Source organism: Equus quagga, chromosome 17 (assembly GCF_021613505.1).
Source record: "Equus quagga isolate Etosha38 chromosome 17, UCLA_HA_Equagga_1.0, whole genome shotgun sequence".
NCBI lineage: Eukaryota > Metazoa > Chordata > Mammalia > Perissodactyla > Equidae > Equus > Equus quagga.
This window is the reverse complement of record NC_060283.1, coordinates 6,835,231-6,845,627: the sequence shown is the minus strand read 5'-3', so window position 1 is coordinate 6,845,627 and position 10,397 is coordinate 6,835,231. Positions and strand designations below refer to the sequence as shown.

General features: G+C 55.0%; 1 long non-coding RNA gene across 6 annotated transcripts; it reads left to right on the top strand.

Annotated features, from left to right (window-relative positions):
- Positions 1-1,119: 1,119 nt before the first annotated feature.
- Positions 1,120-9,638, top strand: LOC124228787 (uncharacterized). 6 transcript variants are annotated; one of them, XR_006885790.1, is made up of 3 exons: positions 1,120-1,804; positions 3,295-6,053; positions 6,925-9,638. It is a non-coding gene; the product is annotated as an uncharacterized LOC124228787 (long non-coding RNA). The 6 variants fall into 6 exon arrangements; XR_006885792.1 differs by having other exon boundaries at positions 3,292-6,053; XR_006885791.1 differs by lacking the exon at positions 1,120-1,804 and adding an exon at positions 1,811-2,163.
- The last annotated feature ends 759 nt before the right edge of the window (positions 9,639-10,397 follow it).

Here is a 10,397-nt window from a genome sequence, read left to right as displayed (position 1 = left end):
GCTTCCTGGAGGAGAGGCCCTGATAGGCTCAGTAAGATAGAGGCGAATGGAGCAGAGTGAGAGGGCGTGGGGGCAGGGTGGGGGAGCCAAGCAAAGCCTGTGACTTTGAGCCTAATGGACACGGACAGTCCTGAGCCGAGGGACGCGCAGATTCTTACTGCTCCTCCTGCTCCCAGGCCAGGAGGACGCTTTAAAGCCACACGGCACTTTCTCCCTGTCCAAATCAGCCACACCTTTCAGAGAAGGCAGGCAGATTACCCAACATCACCCAAAGCGAGTGGCAGGGCCAGGCCTGGGTCAGAAGTTCAGTTTTAAGCAGCACGTCTGGTGCCCTGTGGTCAGCTGCTTTGCTTGCCCCTACTGAGCTGACAATTTTGGGCTGGCAGGGGTCCAGGGGGCAGGAGTGGGCAGTGAAGGGAGAGGTGAGTTGGCCAAGGTCAGCACCCACAGGTTGCTGGTCCGGCTGCGGCCGGCAGGGGGCAGCTGAGCCCTCCCTTTCCTTCTCCAGCCCAGCTGCAGAGGTGGTGAGCTGGCACCTCCCTCCCAGAGCTATGCAGCCTGGCCCGCAGGGCAGAATCTGGGGGGCCTTTGTTCTGGCTCTGCATGCCCACCCGGTCTCTCAGAGCCGGCGCCCTGCCTCCTCACTGCCACCAGCTCCCTCTGGGCCATGACAGAGCAGAGACAGGGTTTCCCACGAGGTTCCCTACATCGTGATGAGACCCACATTTTCCAAAGATCAGGATCCACATCCTGAAAACAGATTCTGCTTTGGAGCTTTTTGTTTGTTTTTCTGTGAATGACAACCGAGTCAAAATATTTAAAACTAGGGCTATTTGGGGAAATCCAGGAGGTGCGGTGGGCACACCCTGGGACTCGTCACCTTCCTCCTGCTCCACCCTGCGGTCCGCCCCATGCCCACAGGAGCTGACTGTCCCAGGCCCCCTCCCCCTTCTCAGCTGTCCTGGCCCCTCTCTCAGCACCTCCCTCTCCCACCCATACTGAGCCCTCCAGCTATTTTAAACTATTTGTCATAAATATAATTTGCGAGATGATGAATAATAGTCCCAGCTCTTCTCTAGGACTTCTGTGTCCCCTGCCCATTTTGACCTTGGTGTGTGGTGGACGGGGTGGCGGTGACCGCTGACGCTCTGGCCAGTGAGAGCACAGGCCTCCCTCACAGTGCCAAGGTCAGCAGCCTCCAGGGACCGATGGAACCACTCAGAGGGTCTCCGCTCTGCCTGGTGAAGCCTGGTGCCATACACACCTCGCTCACGGATGCCACTCAGGCGGGCCAAGGGGGGTCAGAGCAGAAAACACTCCTTCAGAGGTTCAAGGGCAGTCTGAGCAACCAGTGCTCCGGTGGGATCACTGCAGGAACAAGACAAGGCTCGGGTCTGAGGACGTTCCCATCTGCAGGGCCCCGAGTTTAAGAGGGAGGCTCTGGCGGGCCCTGGAGAAGGGAGAGGGTTTCCTGCCAGCTGTGCAAACCCAGGGGTGGGAGGTGGTGGATGTCAGCACCGCCCAGCTCCCTGCCCAGAGGAGCTGTCACCAGGATTCCTGATGGGTGGGGCTTGGAGAAAGGCTGGCAAGGTGGGCACAGGCCAGAGGCGGGGCCTACAAAAGCTGGGACTTGCTTAGTCGGGAACAGAGGAGCCTAGGAGGTCTGGGGACCACTGGTGGAGCACAGCAGTGGTCGAGGGAGGCAAGGCTTGTGGGACCCGGTCAGCCCCTCGTTGCACAGGCCTTCCCTCTGCTGGGGGCTGGGGAGCCAGGCCAGGGGTGCTCAACACAGGGTGGGGAGCAGGTGGGTTTGGTGAGCACTTAGGAGCAGGGGCTTCAGGACAGAGGGAAGTGACCGTGAGCCAGTGAAGGAGTTGGCAGGAGAAGGGTGGGGCCGGCTCCAGGCAGGAGGCCAGCTTGGGCAAGGCTCAGGGAAGGGGGGCGGTTCAGTAGGGCTGGGGCACCGAGGACCTGATGCCCAGGAGTCGGAGGTGTATGTGGCAGGGAGTTCCGGATCCAGATGCAGGGGACTGACACCATCAGAGTTATTTCCTGGAGGCATGGCCCGAGGCCTGAGGCCTGGCCCTAGGAGGGGCAGGCCCCCAGGAAAGGGCATCAGGGACCCAGAGCCCACAGGCCCTGCACTCCCCGGGGGAGACAAAGGTGAAATGTCGAGAAGCCCTCTCCTAACTTAGGATCGCCTCCCCGCTTCCTCTCCCTCTTTTTGGCCCACGTGGGCCAAGGACATGGGAGCATGAAATGCAGCTGGGCTAGCCCACCTCCTCCTCTGGCTTAGCAATCAGGGTCGGGGGAGTCTCCACCCCCGACGCCCTCTCCCCCAAATGCCTTCTGCCAGCTCTGGCCGAGACAGGCTCCCTGGTTCCTTGGCGGCCGCCCCGACATTCCACAGGAGCTGCTGGCCCCGGGCCGCAGGGAGCAGCCCCCCTTTCTCCTCGTCTGCTGACCCGGGCGCCCAGGCCTGGACAGAACCCCCAGAGCTGGGCCTGTCATCGAGTTTGTGGAGCTGCGGCTGCCCTGGGAACTCAGTTCCTTCCTTCAGCCTGTCCACAAATATTTACCGAGAGCCTAACAGTGGACAGAGTGACCTTTATAATACACAGACTGGTCAACACATTTACTGAGGTCGGCTACGTGGCAGGGACTGCGGGTCCAGTGGATGACAAAACAGCGGGAAACCCCTCCCTTGAGGAACTCAAGTCCCACAGAGGACGGCTCACTGTGAAGGTGACCTCCAGGCAGAGGCCTGAAGGAGCTGAAGGAGGGCTGGGCCAGGCGGCCACTGGGTGGAGAGCCTTCCATTGTCATAATCTGACAATAGTTGTTTTGATTATGAAGTGGGGTTGAGGAGAGCAGGCTGGGAAAGGTTAAAGATGTGCCCAGGGTCATGCTGGGAGGTGGGGACCAACCTGGCGAAGTGCCTGTGGGGGCTGGGGTGGGGGTCCAGGTTGTGGTTCCTGATGGGCTGCTGTGAGGTAAGCCGGGGCAGGAGGGCGCCCGGCCAGCACACGGTGACTGTGCAGTTCCCTCACCCAGGCCCTGAGACAGGGGGGCCTCAGGGCTCAGAGGGAAATGGCCCCAGTTGAGTATCTCCTGTGAGTGGAGAGCTCAAGGTGACCCAAGGCCATAGCTCTGGAACTGGACCTGTGGGGGATGGGAGGGGTGGAGTTCTGGCACATTTTCAAACAGTGGCAGCAATACTGTCATTGTCCTGCCCTTGGTGTGAGCCTGAAGTACCACCCGGTTCTTAGTCCTCTTCTCTGCCTTTCCCAGCAGCTCCTGCAGGAAATCGCCCAGGTCCTTTCCTGGGCTGGTTTGGAAACAACAGCGCTGGGCTGGTTTCAAAACAAGATGAGGAGGCAGCCACGGCCATGAGAAAGGGCTTGGGCCTCGGCCCTGGCCCTGCAATCCGGATGTTGCCCAAGGGGCCCTCTCCAGTCTTTCCTTCCCCTCCAACCCCCAGCCCCTGAGTGGAAGGAGCATGCTTCAACCCCGCACTGGCTAGGGCGGGCCCATCTCCAGCCAGCCCCAGCCCGGGATCCAAGGTCCTGTTTACTGCTGTTTCCTGGAACAGCTTGTTTTGATCTAGATGAAATCTGCTGAGTTCTGCTGCCCCGCCCTCCTCCTCCAGAGAGTGGAGCTATGTTTAGCCTTATTTGCAGAGAAAGAGGTGGAACCCAAGCCGGATGTTTGTCCACCATGCTGTGAGCGCTGCCTTGGCCCCCCTAAGGCAGGACAGAGATGTCCGTGTGGCTTTCTACCCTCCTCTCATCTTCCTCAAATATATTCCCCTCCCCAAGAAAACTAGCTGTGTGGAACTCGGAGGCCAGGAGACCTTCTGTACAAGGCCCCTCTGAAACTGTGCCATCTTGTCCTTGAAAATGGAGTGGGTGGCCAGGGTGGCTCCACATACAAGGCCACAAATGAGGGCCTTAGTTCCTTTTGTGATGAAGAATCCTATGATCTGTAGAATCCTGATACTTTGTGTGGTGTTAATTCCACCTACTCCTACTCTTTTGAAAAATAAAATCTAAGATTGTTTCAGGGATTTGGGAATGATACATGTGAAGGAGGAAGATTTTTATACCAGAGATAAGAGAAGACCAAGCTAAGGCACCAAGCTGGGCCCAGGAAACCGCACACGGCAGTTAACACCACCACTCAGGCATCTTGTAGATAAATAAAGGGCTGACCCCATAGCTTGGTACTGTGACACAGCAGCGAAGGCATTTGCTGGGTATCAGCCACAGCTCCCAGCTTTCTGGAACATTCCCACAGGCAATTCCCTCTTTCCACACTGTCCTTTCAGGCCAAGTCTCCCCCACCCAGCCCTGGGAACGTTGCCGGGACTAGAGTGATGAGGCAGATCTCGGCGAGGGTGAGCTGCCCCAATCTTTCAGTGGCAGGAGAGCTCAGCCAGGCACCCAATGGTGAACAAGTCTGGGCTTGCCACACACTGGACCTTCTGTGCTGAAGGTCCCATGGGAGTCATCAGTTTTCCGAGACTCACGAGGAGGGTGTGGCAGCTGGGCCCAGCCCCCCCGCAGATGCCATCTCGCAGGGGTAAGGGGAACAATCTTCTCCAGTTTCCTCCCGGTTGCCAAGGGAGCCTGTGGCATGGGTGGTTTTGTTTGGGGTGTGGGTGGCCGCCCTGGGAGACCTCCGGGCAGGGAGTTGGTCCAAGAAGCTCCTCAATTCTAGTTACTCTGACCACTGTCAACGTTCCACCCTATACCCCAGGGGGCCACGGCTGAACAGAGGCCGCATAGGGGTCTCAGGCTGTGCCTCCTCCTCACTCTGGCCCCACTCCTGGCACAAGAGACGCCAACCACCCTTTTCAAAACCCTCCTCAAGCGCTCAGGCCTTGCCTGGCCTTGTGCAGGGGACAAGCTCACCCGGTTTGTTTCCCCCTTCCCTTGGAAGACGCAGGTTGGGGCCCCCCAGCAGTCAGCAAGCAGCTCCCTGAGGCCCATCGCAGGCTGCAGACTGCCCTAAACAGATTAATTTTTTCAAAAAAATCTCCTTTTTCCCCACCTCCCAATCCAAAAGCCAAATGGGTTGAATATCTATGCCCTTTTGGACTTGTCGCCCTGCAATTACATAAACTGTTTTCTGCACAGACAAGATCTTGCTTGTCATTATTCTGCAACTGCCTTTTTCCATTTACTACATCCTGACCAGTCACTAAGCATTCCATCCCGGCGGGGATAGCTTTTCTTATGAAATGCTTCAAACCTCCAGGCCCCTGGTAACAAACCATGACACACGCCCCTCAAGCGGCAACTTCGGGAGTTTAGCTTTTTAATCAACTTGCTCCCAACCATTTTTAAAACAACAAAATCACAGCAGGGTTTCTTAACCAAAGACCCCGTCAGCACAGCAGCAGGTACAGATCACTGGGGGCTGCCCGGGTGCCAGTGTGGGGACACGCCCTGCTTGCCCCAGGGGCGCCTGGGAGCTGACGTCACCGGCGCTCACGAGGCTGCGCCGCCGCCCGCGGAGTCACGCGCTGCCGCCCCGCCCCCGCCCCCGCCCCGCCCCGCCCCCGCCGCCTAGGGCAGTGACGCGCCCTCCGCAGAGATCCCTCCGCCGCCGCCGCCTGGAACTTTCCAGTCGCCCTGCCGGCCCTTCTTTCGGACCTCGGCGGGGAGGGGTGACCTGAGGCGACCCCCGCAGTTCCCTTCGTCCCCACCGGGAGCGGCCCCAGCCCGCCTCCCCCACCCAGTCCCCTCTCGGGGACCGGTGTTCCCTCACCCCAACCCCCAGAAAAGGGCATTTCTCCTCCACGGAATCCGTCTCCCAAATGTGACCTTGAGACTTGTCCTCGATCTCCTGAAGCACGGCTGAGGGGGGTGGGGGTGGGGGGGGTGGTAACTGGGGCAGCTGAGGGGCGGACACCCCGGGAGACCGAGAACCACCTCGAGGCATCTCCTTGGGCAGAGTCGGGAGGGACTTCTTTTCCGGTGGCAGTGGAGGAATCGTCCCGTTGAGCAGTGCCCCGGTGATGCGGCCCTGGCCTATAAAAGCAAAAGTTGGTGCGTGTCCGGCAGGAGTTAGCCACGGGGAGGGCCGCGCTGCTTGTGTTAGCTGTGGGGTGGCAGTGGCCGGTTTAGGGCTTCAGAGGGCAGACGGGGGAGATGACAGAGTTAGATGAGACAGGGGGCATGGGGGTACAAGGAACAGGAGGGTCGAGGAGGAGACCAGGTTTGGGGGGCGGCTGTGCTGGGCAGAGCTGCGTTGGAAGTGCCCGCAGTCGCCCAGGGGGAGGACAACCGTCTAGGCCAGGCTGTCGCTGCCGCCCGCTGGGGATGGGCACTTGACCTCTGCGAGGACGCCGCTCCTGCGCGGGCTGAGCGGTCCCCCAGTGCCCTGGTCTCTGTGGAAGGAGGAAGGCAGTGAGAGACAGGAGGAGGTGGAGGAGACCCAGGGTCTCCCTCCCTGCTGGAGAGGAGGTGGAATTGGGCAGTTGATGCCCTGAGAATGATCGGGAAGGAAGGCAGTGGGGTGCAGGGCCGCAGGTGGGCCGGGAGGACAGACCTTGACCTTGTCAGTACCAGCAGCCCCCTTTTTTCCCCAGACAGAGGGTTGTGAACCCGCCCGGGGATGAGGCCTGGTGTTGTGGAAACCGCACTTAGCTTCGCGGGCCGGACAGCTCTGGCCCCGGGTGGTATGTAATTTTGGCTGGGCCTGGGACAGGGGCCAGGCCAGGCCCAGCCTAGTGCAACCCAGGTCTGGGTGTGAGGCGAGACGCCTGGTCGGAGGTGAGGGTGTCCCGAGTCATTTCCAGAGGAAAGGTGCCACCCTAAGCCGTTAATGGTGTGGCATCTTAGGTATCGGACAGGCGGGGGCTGCTGAGGCAGGATGTTTGTGTGTCTGGACAAAATTGACCCACACTTTATTTTCCAGGTGGCAGCGCTCCCCTTTGGACTTTCCCTCTGGGTTCGGTGCTAGCCTCTTCTGTGAGCTCGCTCTGCCCCTCCTCCTCCCTTTAACTCTCTCCAGGTTATCCCTTCACTTAAAACCTTGCTTCTGGTAACCTGGGAAGCCTGGGAAAGTTGCTGAAGTCCCTGTTGGAGTCGGTATTGTTGGTAATCGCAAGGAGGAAGGGCCTTCCCGCTGAGACTGGGGTGGGGCGGGTTGGTGTTGCTTGCTGGTGGAGAGGGTGGGGATCGAGCCCACCCTTGGGTGGGCCCGCAGCTGTGGCTCCAGCCGAAAGTTACAAAAATGCCTCATGGACCGTGGTTTGTTATAGTGTTCATCATGGCGACCAGATGGCACCAGGAGAAATGGAGCCCCTGGCCAGTGTGAGTCATAGCAGTGCAGGAGGGGAGACCCTGGAGGAGAGAGCCCGCCTAAACGGATGCCTGCAGATTGACTTTCCAGAGGCTTAGGAGGAGGAAGTTTTCCAGTGTCGTGTTTCCAGGCCTTGCTCAGGAAGCCCTGTATTCAGGAGGCCATCACTTCGGGTTTTCAGATGAGCTTGAGGGGGCAATCTTAAGTCCAAAGCAGATGCATCCGGGGCATCGGCAGATGTGTTTGACTGTTTGATCCAGGAGCACCAATCTCCAGGCGCATGAATGCCAGCAGGCGCCTCTCCTCTCCTGGGGTGGAGGTTTTTCAGATGCTGCATCTAGGTTGAGCCTCCTGTCATACTAGTTCTTCTGTGCTACGAACCTTGCTTCAAGAAGATTCTTAAGCTGTAGGACGTTTCAATGTGATGCCACAACACCTTGTAGATGGAGCTGGCAGATGGAGCCCAGTGACCCTGTTACCTACCCTCCTACCTACCTGCCTGCCTGCCTGCCTGCCTGCCTGTGTGTTGGTCGGAGGAATTCTTAGTGTGATGATGTCATCTGTGTGGGAAGGTGTTCAAGTTTGAAATGCCTGAGACAAATACGTAGATGAAGCAGACTGGCAAACTGGGAGGGGGGTCATTGTTGTGCTAGAGTCTGGGAGGGTACAAGTTGGTCATGTGCAAGTTCTGGTAGAAATGGCAGGTCTAGTTTGGGTATTCGGATTGCGTTGTGGATTTCTAAGAGAAGGGAATGGTTAGGGTCCCATAGTGATCTTTGATTCATCTTGCTCTGTATGTTTTTTGACTTGAATTTCACCTGATTAGATTTCAGAATAATCTTGGCTTTCAAAGGGGAGGACCCTGAGGTGAGGGTTGTAGGTGAGGGGGAGGGCCCAGCTTGGCACTGGTACTGGGGAGGGGTGGTGGGGGTGAAGAAAGGGAGAGGGTTGGTTGGGTGTTTGTTGCAGAGGGTGGGGGTGGCAGGGAATGTGGGTTGAAGGGGGAATTCTCTGGAGAAAAGATCAGTAGGCAGGGCTCTGAGGAGTTTAATAGAGTTCATGGGCAAAGAAAATGCTGGTTAATACTAGTAAATTGCTAATGCTAATTGTTGCTTGGAAGCACAGAAATTGCTTGGGAACTTTCTAAAGAGCTTACAACTCTTAAGTGCAAGGGAAAAAGCAAAATTGTTTTGCTCTGCTGCAAGCTGGGGAAGTCTGAATATCAGTCACTTGAAAGAAGGGTGTCCAAACCTTGCATCAGCAGGGGATTAAGGTCCTTCACTGCTTTGCAAGCTTCTTAAGTGGTATATCTGAAGCTGAATGTGTTCGATATTCAGGAGCAGTTAAGTCTTAGGAAAAAAACTTTAAATGCCCAAATTCTGGGCTTTTAAAGTGGTTTTTTTTTTTTTTTTGGTGTGCACTTAAGAGATTAGATGTACTTTTCTGGGTTTGTAACTCATACTTGTTCACCAAGATATTTTGTGATTGAAATTTCTGAGCAAAGTGAAAAACAGTGATCTCTAAAGGAAGTTTATGTTACGTTGTGCCTTATAAACACATCTCGTCTTTGTGGTCAGTATTAATAACAGCAAAAGTTGCCTGCTGTCCTCTCTTCATACTCATTGTAACCAGGAGAACCGAGTAGCCTTTTGTGGTCACTGTAAACTTACTGTAATATTCGGTAGCAAACAATCCACGTGCCCTTGCTAAGGCTGGAGTTAATAACCATTGTGTCTTTAGTTTGAATGTTTGTGCCTTTTAATGATCCAGTATTAGAGGGGAAACTGAGCGAAAATCAGTTTGGGGAATAAAAGCAAAACTGGGGTACGAGGGGGCCCTCACTAAAAGTGGTCTGTGTGTAAAAATTAGGGGAAAGATCTGAAAACCCTTCATGATAATACTTGTTTGCGAGGTGCATCTATTGAATTGGTAAATAAATATCTGGGTTTTTATCATGTCCTTCACCTTACGTTCTACTTTAAAAACTTTAAATCCACAATACTTTTTGCCCTTGGGATTTCTTTTTCTGTCTTCTGGGTTTTTTTTGTTGTTTTAATGTTTAAAAATATGTTGGCATCATAGTTCCGTTCTTAACCTGTGACTTGGGCGTGGTATAATTACTGTCATTGGCGTTTACAGAGTGTTAGTCATGGGTGTGTGAGGAAATATGTTCTGGTACGCTGTTGTGAAATTGAAACTAAAAGTAGATGGTTAAAGTAATTGTATGTTCTGTACGGTAAGAACTGGTCGTGTTGCATCATGTACGTGATTACTAATCATTTTTCTTCCCCTTTACAGCACAAATAAAAGTTTGAGTTCTAAACTCATTGGAATTGTTGTATTGCTATGTTATGTTTTTCGGACTTTATCTTTTCTGTAAATCAAGTTGCCTTCATAATGAAATTCGATGTATCTTATTGTAGATTTAGGCCTAAATTCACTTTTCAGTAGCTCCGGCGAATTGGGGTCACTCTGTCGAGTGTGGTAACCTTGAACGGAACTGGAATGTCCTGAATGGTGGGCGGGGAGGCGTTCTGCCCTCTGTTGGGAGTGCAAAACAGATTGCAGAAAATGTCAGTGCTGAACCACCTGGCCGCTGAAGGTCAGTGTCAAGGTGGGAGAGTACTTTGTAGTATCCTGGGGGTTTGTCTGGTTACCTTTCCAAATGGTATTGTCCTAAAGGGGACCTATTTTTATTCTCATTTGTTTAGGAGAAGAGACACAGTCTAAATAAGAGGAGAATGGACGTGGAATGTGTTTTTTTTCCATATTTGTGGGTCTTTGGCACACGAATGTATCTGGGATTTGGGTCTAAGCACAGAAGTCTCAACTTACTAAAGAGTTTGGCTTTGGCTTAAATTTTCTTCTTCGGTGCGTGATGAAAGTTTGGGCTCGATTGTGTAAGCGGTGTCCGAGCTGGCCAAGACTGCCAAGGGCCTGAGTAGAAGCTCTAGGAATCCACAGCTGGGTCATGACTAAATCCATTCTGGGTCCTGGGTGGGGATGTGGCAGCAGCGTGTCATCCTGGGAGCTGATGCCTTGTACTGCTGTTAATGTGTGTACTCAGGCTGTAAGGTTTTGCCTCA